Source organism: Protopterus annectens, chromosome 7.part1 (assembly GCF_019279795.1).
Source record: "Protopterus annectens isolate FY-2018-M chromosome 7.part1, PAN1.0, whole genome shotgun sequence".
Classification (NCBI taxonomy): domain Eukaryota; kingdom Metazoa; phylum Chordata; order Ceratodontiformes; family Protopteridae; genus Protopterus; species Protopterus annectens.
In genome coordinates, this window is record NC_056740.1 from 419,271,594 (window position 1) to 419,285,444 (window position 13,851).

At 42.1% G+C, this 13,851-nt stretch overlaps 1 protein-coding gene across 1 annotated transcript in view; it reads left to right on the forward strand.

Moving 5' to 3' along the window:
• GNL3 (G protein nucleolar 3) overlaps positions 1-13,851 on the forward strand; it is a 408,410-nt gene that overhangs the window by 385,937 nt on the left and 8,622 nt on the right. The gene's annotated exons all lie outside the window — the stretch shown is intronic.

Here is a 13,851-nt window from a genome sequence, read left to right on the forward strand (position 1 = left end):
GTGAAAGATTTCCTACAGGTACAACCTCCACGTTTCAGCAGAAACTGGCCTTCAAAAAATTGGTCCTTTCCAGCCACGGATAGACCTCAAAGAGGTAGATACAGGCGCCCGAGGGGTAGAGGGCAATCTCAAGGATCATTTAGAGCCAGACAATGGCAAGCACCTACACCAAGAGGTGGAGAAGATAGATCACAGTCATTCAGAAAACAGACACAATGACTTTCCCCTTTGCATGCCAAGCAAAGCTTTAATGGCAGCACCTTTAGGCGGAAAACTGGCATTATTTTCAAAAAATTAGCATATCGTCACAAAAGACAAATGGATCCTGGACATTATAGACAGAGGCTACAGATTCCACTTTCACACCCTTCCAAAAATGAGAGGCATGCCAAACCTGCCACAAAATCAAAGGGGCAGAGGCACAAAAACAAATTTCAGCTCTCTTGGACATGAAAGCTATTCAAGAAGTACCTGCAAAAGAACAGGGTCAAGGTTTTTATTCCAGACTATTCCTGGTACCAAGGAATGACAAAGATTGGAGACCTATTTTGGACCTATCCATCCTAAACACATATTTACTGCACAAAATTCAAGATGCTCACATTACAGCAGCTTCTTCCCATGCTGGGCAAGGAGTCTTGGCTGGTAACATTGGACCTCAAGGAGGCATTACCTGCATGTCCCTATCAGACACGATTGCAGAAGATACCTCAGATTTCTTGCAGGTTCAACCCATTATCAATTCTCTGCATTGCCCTTTGGCTTATCTACTGCGCCCAGAGTGTTTACGAAATGCCTGGCATCAGTAATTGCCTTCTGCAGACTTCAAGGGATACAAATATACCCATATCTGGACGACTGCGTGATCCAAGCGGACAGCAAGCACATACTTCTGAAACACCTGGTGTTTGTAATAAAATTGTTGAACTTTCTGGGATACACAGTCAACAAAAAGAAATCAAAACTAATACCCTCTCAAGCAATAATTTTCCTGGGTGCCAGCTTGAATACAAACACCCAGATGGCCTACCTCACACCAGAGAAGCAAGGGCAACTATCTCAATACTTCAGAAAAATGGCAACCTTCACCAGGCTGACTGCAAGGAAAGTCCTGCAGGCTCTGGGATTCATGGCATCTTGCATCCTGCTGATCCCATGTGCAAAGCTGCATATGAGGAAACTTCAATGGTACCTAAAAAAACTTATGGTCTCAACACAGCCACAGTTTGGAAACAATTATACCACTCTTTCCATGTCTTCAAAAGGAATTTCTGTGGTGGGCTCAAGCATGCCAAAGAAACATAGGTCTCCCCTTCTGCATGCCTCAAGCAAATCAAATCATCACAACAGACGCCTCGGACTACGCCTGGGGGGTGCACATGACAGATCAGTGCATTCAGGGCAAATGTTCCCAAAAGGAGAAGCACCTACACATCAATCAAAAGGAAATGCTAGCAGTACAAAATGCTATTATGACCTTCAAAGACCTACTGCATCCAGGCCAGCTATTGATAAGGACGGACAACACCACAGTGATGTGGTACATAAACAAACAGGGAGGAACTCATTCATACCCCCTGTGCAGACTAGCCATGTCCCTTTGGAACACGGCTCTGGAATTGCAAATCCAACTTCAAGCACAATTCCTGCCAGGGAAGGAAAACACGCTGGCAGACAACCTAAGCAGAAATATGACAGATCCACACGAATGGAAGTTGCATCCTCAAGTTTTCGCAAAGATAATTCAGGCATGGGGTCGGCCAGACATAGATCTCTTTGCTACCCACAGAAATTACCAACTGAAAAAATTTTGCTCAAGGACCTATCATCCACAGGCCTGGAAAGCGGATACACTTTCTTTCAATTGGACACCGTTGACAGTCTATGCCTTTCCACCTCTTCCTCTGCTGCCCAAAGTTCTATTAAAAGCCAGAGCAGAGAGGCCAAAGATGATTCTCATTGCTCCAGACTGGCCAAGACAACACTGGTATCCACTCCTGAAGAGCCTGACAAATTCCCCACCATGGATCCTCTCTCTAGTGCCTCTTCTGTTGACCCAGCACAACTTCAAAACTCTTCACAGTCAGCTGAAAACTCTCAATCTAGCCGCATGGAGGATTCCTTGATTTCCCAACAGACCCTCCTCTCCAAGGAGGTGCAGGATGTCATCTTGGAGGCCAGAAGACCTTCTACTAGAAAAGCCTACTCCGCCAAATGGAAACGGTTTTGTGCCTGGAATCAGAAAAAGGGCCAGAATCCTTGGGTACTAAATTTACCTCCAATATTACAGTACCTAGCTGAGATGTTAAACAGTGGACTTTCCTTCTCCTCCATCAAGATCCATGCTTCAGCCATTTCTGCACAATACAACACTGATCCTCCTTTATTCTCTCATCCTCTCTTAAAACAGTTCCTCAGAGGGGCAAAAAATATAAAACCCCCAAGGAAACCACCAGTACCTGCTTGGGACTTCAACTTCATTTTAGAACAACTGACCCTGCCTCCATTTGAGCCAGCTGCTTCAACAGAACTGCAATATTTGTCATGGAAAACAGCCTTCCTTCTGGCTATCACCTCAGCACGCAGGGTTTCGGAACTACAAGCCCTCATGGCTGTGCAACCTTTCATAATTTTCCATCAGGACAGAGTTTCCTTACGAACTTAACCCTTCCTTTATGCCAAAGGTAGTATCCAGTGTGGCCTTGAATCAGACTATCCACTTACCTTTTATCCTAACCCACAAAACAAAGGGGAAAGACTACTACATTCCTTGGACATTCACAGACAACTTCGTTATTATTTGGACAGGACAAAGCCATTCAGAAAATCAGAGCAACTCTTTATGTCCTATGCTACAGGTGCTCAAGGAAAGGCCATTTCCAAACAGACAATCTCAAAATGGATAGCCCACTGCATACGCTTTTGTTACTCATTTCATGGAAAAACTGTACCTACAAGCATCAGATCTCACTCCACAAGGGCCACAGCTACCTCTGCAGCTTTCCTCAGGGGGGGTTCCTACCAAGGATATTTTGGAAGCAGCCACTTGGAGTTCTGTGCACACTTTTTCCAGGCACTATCACCTTCCACTATACTCTAAATCTAGAGCGGGCTTTGCCACAGCAGTCTTGCAGGGCATCCTTGCTCCTCCTAGTTCCACTTAGTGCCTGCCACCCCTTTTTAGCTTTGGGATTCTACCCATCTGTTATGACTGCAGCTGTATGCACGATGAACATAGTACAGTTTTGTACCTACCATAAATGTAGATGTTCGAGTGCTAATACAGCTGCAGTCCAGGTTTCCCTCCCTCCATCCCCTCTTGGGACAGGCCTTATGACAAACACCTCCTCATACAACCTGATTGGGGTATTCTTTTATGGTGTATTTGCTTGCAAACTACTGTTTTTTGATTATATTACATTGCATTATTACATAAGTTTATGTTTTGCCTTCCTTCTGGGGGCACCTGACATCTGGGGCAAGAAAAACTGAAGAAAATGGCGTTGGCTGGTTCTTTTATACCCCTGCCGCACTGACATCAGGGAAGAAGCGATGACAACCGACGCCGGACCTAGACTTTGGAATTCGGCCGACCGAGGACCCGCCTGACGGCAGGATAACCCATCTGTTATCACTGCAGCTGTATTAGCACTCGAACATCTACATTTATGGTAGGTACAAAACTGTACTTTTGCCTCCTCCACAAACAGACAACTCCAGAGCTACTGCTCCAGAGCTCACGACCTGAAGGCACTGCAAACAGATGTCTTCTTAATGTCTTGGAAGGGGAGATTCTTGTATGCCTTCCATCATTCCCTCTGATCCAGAGTGTCCTACTGAAAATTCAGCAGGACTCACCAAAAATCTTGCTGGTGACTCCCTACTGGCCAAGGAAGCACTGGTTTCCTCTACTTCATCTCTCCCAGGGCAGTCACCACATGTTACCCCCCCCCCTTAAGTATCTACTCAGAGTAAAGGGGGACACAGATTCATCCACAGTGGAGATCCTTGCACCTCTCCCTGTGGCTGATAGGATTCTGATTCTCTTAAGACACCTGTATGAGGACGTGCTCTCAGTTCTGCAGGAGGCCAAGAAACCCAACACAAGAACATTTTATTTCTTGAAATGGAGAAGGTTTTCTATATGTGTCACAAAAGACAGATGGAGCTGCTGGACAAGCGACCTGCCTCTGATTCTGTCTTACTTGTGTGAACTCCTGAAGGCAGGCTTGTCTTACTCCTCCTTAAAGGCACACCTGTCTGCCATTTCTGCCTGCTTGCCTATGGAACCTCTGCTAGCTTCCAGACTCCCAGCCAAGCTATTTCTAAAGGGTGTTTTACACTTAAGACCCCTCCCCCAAGAAAACCAACCCCACCTTCCTGGGACCTTAACTATGTCCTAGAAAAACTTACTCTGCCACCCTTTGAACCAGCTGGCAAGGCTGACTTGAAATTTTGCACTTGGAAGACAATAGTACCAGTAGCTCTGGCCTCCGCCAGGAAGGTCTCAGAGCTTTTCCACATGGACAGGGTCACCCTCAAGATTAATCCCTCTTTCACCCCCAGGGTGGTCAATGACCTTTCCCTAAATCAGGCTGTTCACCTACCCACCTTCTTTCTTAACCCTCAGGGAGACTTGACAGGGTCCCGCACACCCTGGATGTCCACAGGCAACTTTGATTGTGTTTGCATAAGACCAAGCCTGTATGCAAATCAGATCTGTTTGTTTCCTTCCATCCCAGGGCTCTAGGGATAGCAGTGTTAAAACAAACCCATTTCTTCTTGGATTGCTAGAGCCATTTCCTTTTTGCTTTGCACATCATGGGAAGACTGTCAGGCAATGTCCAAGCCCATTCCACAAGGGCCATGGCTTCTTCTGGGGCCTTTTTCAAAGGACTAGACACCAACTCCATTCTGGAAGCAGCTACCTGGTCCTCAGTACACACCCTCACCAGACACTATAAATTGGACTATATTTCCAGGACCAGGGTAGGATTTGCCAGGGCTGTCCTGCATTAGTTCCTGGAATCCTCATCCAGACCACCTCCCAGCCACCAGTGAGCTTTTTTACTCCCCCACTAGTGAATACTGCAACATTGGAATAGGAGGACATAGGAAAGTTTTGTGTAAAATGTTACCATAACCATAGATGTCCTTCTCTTCCATGTTGCAGTATTCCTTCCCTCCCACCATCCCCCTCTTATCCTTGCATTTGCTCTTCTCGGCTTCTGTATAGACTTATGCCATCAGGACTGGCTCTGTCTGGGGCTTCCTTGGTTCTGAGGGCCGATGCATGCAGACGTCCCATTTATGGCCCACGTACCTGCCAACATGTCAGACATCTGCACCTTCTGGGACTGGAAAAGCTTTGGAAACCTGGCCAAACAAGCTGATCAGAAGAAGGGAAAACCCACTAGTGAATACTGCAACATGGAAGAGAAGAGCATCTATGGTTATGTTGATTTCACACAACTTTACTATATATGGTAATAAGGTGTTTCTGGCAAGGAAGGAGGATTACACTGGCATGTATTCATATTAAAACTGCCACTGCAGACCTTGCACACACACACACACACACACACACATATATATATATATATATATATATATATATATATATATATATATATATATATATATATATATCATACACCATATTTGGAGTGGAAGATGTGAATCTGCAAGCAGAAACTCTTGACTGAATTTATAAATTTCTTAAGCTGCAATAATTGTGTTAAGACTGTACAGAAATTAATTTCACAGGAGCATGGATATTTAATTGAACGCTTTGAAATACATTGGGAAACAAATACAGATCCTTCAGTGAAGACCAAGGTAAAAATGCAGGGCAGTGAAGTAAAAATGCAACACTGGCACTTTCCTGCCTTTGTTAAAAAGAGAGGAATTTATGGAGTTGATTAGCGTTATTAGTGAAGATGGACATTTTTTCTGAAGGTATACCAAGTGTTTGGAATAAAATTAAAATGGAGTTCAAAAATATGGTAGTAAGAGAAACTAGGATGTGGAGTGGTCTTAAGTCAGATGACTTCCTCATCCATGTCTCTAAGTTTGTAGGTAGAGACTTTGACCATTAGCTTAGAACAGAATGGTAGTGGTAAGCATTTATCTTGAATGACTAGTTAGAATAGAAAGATGGACACCACATGAAGTGGTTCCTGTTATGGGAATACAAGAAGGTGTTGCTATTCTGAAGAGGGTTAAGTGACCGTCTCTCTTGATAGCTGATTGTGCTACTGTTATATTTGTGGATGATTTTAGGGTGACAGTGTGTTCTGTAGCATTGGGATTGATAATTTTTTAACAGTAGACATCCTTGATTCTGGGGATATCTAATGTATTTTGTAGCAGAATTTCAGTTGTGTGAGGGCTTCATTGGTCTTAAGTAAAGTGAAGTTTGCTTTTGAAAAGTTTTTCACGGTGGTTTCTTTGATCGGGGGATGGGGGCGGAATTAGTTTATGGTCAGATCTAACGAGCGAGGGGTTGACCTCCAGTGTGGAACACCGGTCGCCCATGGTGATGACCAGGTCCAATATGTTGTCACCTCTGGTGGGGGTGTTGACCAGTTGATCCAGGGCATTTGAGTTTATAAATTCTAGGAAATGTTGGGCAAGGGAGTTAGTACAGGAGTAGTTCTCCCAGTTAATGTTTGGGTAATTGAAATGACCTAATATCAGGGTGCTTGGTAGGACCTTTGTTTCCCAGTGTTTCCAGAAATGTGGAATGAGGATCCTGGGACATGGTGGGTGATCTGTAGCAAGCTACAATTTGAATTGCAGTTTTGCCTGTTAGTTGCACGTGGATGATCTCTGAAGCATCGTGCTGTGCCACTAACCTGGAGGTGTGGGTATCCTTGAAGAATATGGATACGCCCCCTTGTATTTCGGTCCGGGTTTTGTGGCCGAAATGTATGGTACGAATTGTAGCCTGGTACTGCTGGGATGCTCTCTGGAGCCTTAAACCAGGTTTCTGTTACTGCACATGTATTGATTTTTCTCCATACTGAGGAGTGCCTCGAGTGCGTGCATTTTGAGGTTTAGACTTCTGGCATTGAGTAGCATTATCCTCAGTTTTTTGTTACTTGTGCTATTTACAGTGGTGGGTTTGTCTTTTGAACCTTGCCTAAAAAAGGCACTATGGGGGTGGCAAGAGCCTTGGTCAGTATTCGAAAGCCTAAGGGTGACAGGTGCAAGCAGTCTCTAGCGAAGCAGCGTGGCTTGTCGAGCATGTCATCCCAGGCTGACAGTTGTTGAAATTGATAATGTTTTCTGTATACCGTGGTATCATTCGTTGTAATGACAGGATGCTAGTTGAGGTGAGGGTCATACCGGCCTGGGCTATGTGATCAGAGAGCTCTTCCATGTCTCTTTTTTTCTTGTAGTCCAGGGAGGTACAGTTCAGGTCATTCACACCAACATGGACAATGACAGAGTCATATTTGTGCTTGTTCTGGAGTGACCTGAATGCTTGTGTTATGTGGCGGATCCTGGCTCTCAACAGGCAGCTAACAGTAACCTTCTCCTTGTTCAGCCTAGTGAGTGGGACGTCAGTGTGCCTGACTATAGAGTCACCTATTATTAATGTGTTTGGAATGTTATTTTGCCTTAAGGGCTGTGATTGTGTGGCGCACTGGTTTTTGAAGTATGTGTTTCATGGTTTGTGTTGGGGGTGGAGGTTGCTTGGGTGTCTGATTTGGTCTTTGTTGCTTTTGCAGATTTTTATTTAGAGCCTCTGAGTGTGTGTTCTTGATTTGTGGTTTTTTTTTTTTTTTTTTTTTTTTTTTTTTTTTTTTTTTTTTTTTTTTGCCGGTGCTAGTTTCATAGGTCTGTGTGAGACTGGTGGTGTGATGCAAGTAATTCCCTTCTCCTCTTGACTGTCTGGTCCAGTCTTGGGTTGAGAGAGCTTAGCCTCCAGTTTGGCTGTATAATTGCATCTCTCGCATGTATTAGTGTTTGGTGGTAGGAGGAGAGGGTTGGCTGTGTACATGAGGCAGTTGTAACATTGCCTCAAAATGCCCAGATTCACCAGTTGGACCCGAGAGTGCCCCTAAAACTGCCCTTTGGACATGCCTGGATAGGTACAGTGAACTGTTTTACTGATTGGCTGGTAAGGTCGAATAGAGAGCCTTGTCCTTTACAGAATAGGGGGGTCTAGTACTAAGGTTTATTAGTGCTTGGTATGAGTTTTGAGCAAGTGCTGGGCTGAGAAGTGACTGGTTTGAGTGCTTAAGTCGAAAGCTTACCTAGTTCCAAGGGAAAAAGTTGAAGAGTAGACTTTGTGGAGCCGGGAATAGTTATACCCTAGCTAACAGGCACTGCCTGGCACGCAAAACCGTGCAAATGCGGGTTTTTTAGCAGGGAAATTAGATAGAAATTAGCGCAAAATGGCCAAATAAACTACTTATTACTGAGCTGAAACCACTCCTCCATGGACAGGCTGCTCAAAGCTCACCTTTCTCGCAGGTGAACAGAGAAACTTCCTCCTATCCAAGTAAGGTATGGGCAAACACAGAAACTTGTGACACAGCCCTGAATTCAGCATGTTGATGAAATGACAGCATTGGGCCTATGGTATCTGTGCTATGGCATCTGTAAGATGAGTTTACCTTATGGGTCAGTTTGTGATTTCTCCCCTTTGAATGAGTTGATGGTTGTCTGAATTTAGCATGAGCAAGCCATCTGTGTCCATTGGTACACAGAGGAAGGGGAAATCTTGGTTTGTTGTTTTAACTAAAGGGCGAAAAGAATTGTACAAAGAATAGAGTCCTGGGGGGATGCTGATGCAAATGTTCTACTTCTTTTGCCACTACTTACCTGAAGGTTTCAGTTGTGTAAGTGGAGAGCTGGTATAGTACACAGGGGCAAACACTTTGATTGGGATATTATGATCACAGCCTCTGATACTATTAACTAGATCAATGAAAATGCCATGTGTAAGTAGCCATTGCTCATGTTGGAGTACATGGTAGTAATACTGTAATGTATGAAGTGCAGTGACTCTCCTCAAAAAGTCACATTACAACCTGGCTGTTGCTTGACAATTGCTAAGCACCTCCAATGCACTGTTAAGACTTGGTCTGTACTAAGAACGGGCTGCAGTGACCATTAAATAGCAGGTAGAAACTGTTATGTTTTAACTCTTGTTTCTACCTGCTGTCTGCTAAACTGTACAGGGTATTTAAACAGTTTCGCTTACAGGGGGAATATGCCAATATGTTAAGGACATCAGCCACTCCCCACTGCTTTACTGGCTTTAAAGCCAAGCTAATCCAGCACAACTTGTCAATTTTTTTATGTATGTATATATATGTATATGTATATGTGTGTGTATATATATATATATATATATATATATATATATATATATATATATATATATATATATATATAATGTGTGTGTGTGTATAAAATGCCAGTTTTTTGTGATAGAAAAAAAACGAGACCACAATAAATCATTTCAAAACTGTTCCCACCTTTAATGTGACCTATAACCTGTACAGATCAATTGAAAAACAAATCTGTTGAGGGAATAAATGTAAAAAATAAAAACGTACAATAAGCTGGTTGCGTAAGTGTGCACACCCTTAAACCAATATTTTGTTGAAGCACCTTTTGATTTAATTACAGATTTCAGTCTTCTTATGTACACACCTGCCATCAAATAGAGACTCTGATTAACCCCAAATAAAGTTCAGCTGTTCTAGTAGGATTTTCCTGAGATTTACTCTGTTGCCTGTTACAGTAAAAGCCATGGTTCGCAGAGAGCTTACAAAGCATCAAAGGGATCTCATAGTTGAATGGTATCAGTCAGGAGAAGGGTACAAAAACATTTCCTCAGCATTGGATATACCATGGAACACAGTGAAGACAGTTATCAAAAAGTGGAGAAAGTATGGGACAACAGTGATGTTGCATAGAACTGGACGTGGAGGCTGCCAAGAGATCTACAGCGACATTGAAGGAGCTGCAGGAATTTCTGGCAAGTACAGGTTGTGTAGTACATGTGACAACAATCTCCCATATTCTCCAAATGTATGGGCTATGGGGTAGAGTTGCAAGACTGAAGCCTTTTCTTACACAGAAAAACACCCAGGCCCAGCTGAAATTTGCAAAACAATGCATAAAGTTTCCCAAAAGCTTGTGGGAAAATGTTACGTTCTGATGAGACCAAGGTTGAACTTTTGGCCACAATTCCAAAAGGTACGTTTGGTGCAAAAACAAGACTGCATCACCAGAAAAACACCATCCCCACAGTTAAGCATGGTGGTGGCAGTATCATACTTTGAGGTTGCTTTTCTTCAGTTGAAACTGGGGCTTTCGTCAAGGTGGAGGGAATTATGAACAGATCCAAATACCAGTCACTTTTGGCCCGAAACCTTCAGGCGTTTGCTTGAAAGATGAAGAGGAATTTCACCTTTCAACATGACAATGACCCCAAGCATGCATCCAAATCAACTAAAGAATGGCTTCACCAGAAGAAAATTTAAGTTTTGCAATGGCCCAGCCACAGCCCAGATCTAAATCCAATAGAAAATCTGTGGGGTGACCTGAAGAGGGCTGTGCACAAGCGATGCCCTTGCAATCTGACAGATTTGGAGAGTTTTTGCAAGGAAGAGTGGGCAAATATTGCCAGGTTAAAATGTGCCATGCTGATAGACTCCTACCCAAGAAAACTGAATGCTGTAATTAAAGCAAAAGGTGCTTCCAATAAAGTATTAGAGTGTGCACAATTGTGCAACTAGCTTATGTTTTTTTTTATTTTTTTATATATTTTCCCCTAACAGATTTGTTTGATTTTAAATTGAATTGTACAGGTTATAGGTCACATTAAAGGTGGGAGAAGTTTTGAAACAATTTATTGTCTCATTTTTTTTATATCACAAAGTCCTGGCTTTTAACAGGGCTGTGTAAACTTTTTATATCCACTGTATATAAATTAAAGTGTGTGAGTGTCTGTTAGTTTGGTCAGCATCTGTTTAATTGACTGCATCTGGTCAGTTGTACAGATGGGTCAACAAGTGTGTGAGATTGAAAATTTCTGTATAGTGGACTATTCTCTTTCCTGGGGATTGTATGATCTTCGAGTTAGTTATATATTCAGTAGGGTGGGGCATTCCTCCCTGCAAAAAAAAAAAAAAAGTTTTAAAGTTGCATATTCCAAGGTTCTTCTTTGGTGCATGTGTACTAGGAAGTTGAGGTTTTGATTTTTCGACTTACAGTGGTTTACATACAGAATGTCAACCGTACGTGTTAAATCGGTCAACTGAAGGTAAATCTCTGTTGCCCACATACACATGTATAGATATATACACACGCATCACTCAGTCATGCAATGTATTTCATAATAAAAATCACCTTATCCTAAATACTATCATATAAAGGAGTAATAAAACAAAGTAAATCAGCACTCTCCTCCATCTCCTGAGCAACAACATTTCTTTAAATGTTTAAGAATGTCTGCCAGAAGAGGATGTGAAAAAAGCACATCTTGATCACCATATAAACCACATGGTGGAAAAGGAGCAGAATCTGTATTTCTGATCTTGCGTGTCCTCTCTCTCATAATGCTATAAAAACATTTTAACTGTAATTAAAGAAAATAATTGAAGAAAAAGAATAGACTGTTACCTTGCCAGACAAGAATACCTTTGAAGCTTATCAGAATTGCAGTACATGCATTAGCAGGCAACCATGCATAAAAAATGTACCAAAGAAAATCTGACTAATCTGGAATTGAACTACAAACTTTTAAAGTATTTTTGTTCAAAAGCCATATGTTCTTCATTCTCTCTGCAAATCCATCTTTACATACATATGTAGTCATAATTGTTTACAGAAAAAATCCTAGTTGCAGGAAGAGAAGATAAAGGAACATGATATTGAAAATACTTTGAATGTCTTTCATTGTCTGTTAAACCTCCCTGTATTTTTTGGTGCCATTAAAACTGTCTAGAAAGCATGAGCTCAAGAAAAAATAAAGGCAGCCAAAACAGATGGAGTTTTACATTTCAAATGCATCAGAGCACAAAAAAGGGAATACGAGTGCAGCTGTCTACTCCCCCATCAGAATGGCATCCCATAGCTCTCTGCGCTGTCTACTCCCCCATCAGAATGGCATCCCATAGCTCTCTGCGCTGTCTACTCCCCCATCAGAATGGCATCCCATAGCTCTCTGCGCTGTCCTACTCCCCCCATCAGAATGGCATCCCATAGCTCTCTGCTGTGTCCTACTCCCCCCATCAGAATGGCATCCCATAGCTCTCTGCACAAGCTTAAGTTGAGAGCCCCCCCACCCGAAAAAAAGGGAAAAATGTTGAAATTAAAGCAGTCTCCCAAATTTCATGCAAGTATTTAGGGATAGTAAACAAGCAAGTGTGAAATTCTTTTTTGGGGGGGGGGGGGGGGACAAATAACCAAAAAGGTTTCCAGAATGCTTGTTTTCTGTAAACGTCAAAAGCGGATTATCCCAATGGTCTTGTACATATGCATTTGTCCCAAGTGGTAAACACAAGATTTTCAGTCCATAAATAGATTCAACAACAGTAATAGTATCTTCACATTTCTCGTGAGTAGCTGTTGCAGAGGGAAAACCTTATTGATCACACACAGTTTGTTCTGCAAGCAATTGAATTAAGAAAAGTTAAGGGGCAGAATCCTGTTTATGTTGTGCCCTTTGTTTGAACATGGTTTACTTACTGGCAGTCTCCACAGAACAGACTTCTTTATTGTGGGCATTCTTTGACTAAATTTGCCAAGCTTCCGCAAAAGAAAGATTTGGGTTGCCCTGGATGTTGAACTCCATGTTGTCTTATATGACATTCCTAAGAGATGCTCAGTTTCACCCTTGTATATTAAGATTTACTGAAGCTTCCCAAGCCTCACTCCATCTTTTATCACAATTAAGTAGTTTATTAACCAAAAAAAATATGATCACAGCAGCCAGCAAGAAACTTGTGTACTGCTGGCCTCTCAACATATATATGTCTACAGTAAATTTTGTATAGAATGTTCATTCCAGTGTGAAGTGGCAGTCCTGTGGATAGAGAAAGATTGTACATGTCGGAACTTTGTTTTGGTGTTATGGGGCTGCCATTTTAAAGAAGGCTGGATTTAGTCCACTATGTAGAAGAGGATGTGTGTAAAGTTTGTTCAGTAGTTTTGAGGACTGCTTTATGGGAAATATAAAGTAGGTTTTGAATATAGTCCCTAGACATTGTAGGGTTTGAAATAATGGTGGGGTTAGGATAATTATTTAGGTTTGTACTGAATTTTGAGATAAAATAGTATTTCAAAACTTTTAGGAGATGGGTAACTGGAGAGAGGGCTGTGCAGATGGATAATCCTTTTTTTAACCATTCAGTGCTTTTGTGGTTCTCCAGATGAACAAGGGGAGAGAGGCTATTGAGTATCTTTGCATGAGATCTGTAGCCTTGCCAGACTTCGTGAGTAGTTTGCGTTTTATTTCCTTAAATTGAGGTAGGGTGCTATGTAAGGTATTGTTTTGAGACTGTTTCTTCCCATTGTGCCAGGTCTAATCTTTGCAGAGGGATTTTATTATTTATATTAATGAGGGGCATCTCTTGGTGCTTTGCAAGTTTCATACTACTGAGTCCGTTTTGGGTAGTAGCAGTATAGACTTTATATGCCGTCAGCCAGTAGTAGTTCAGTCATGTGCACTACATTATGATGTAGTAAAGTTTTTGATTTAAATTAAAATTCAGGAACCTCTTTTGTCTTTTTGCTGATGATTATATAGTCAAAGTAATGACAGGGTTAGAGTAATACTCATCTTCCATTCCTGTCAGAGTATGTGCTTTTAGTATTGTCTTT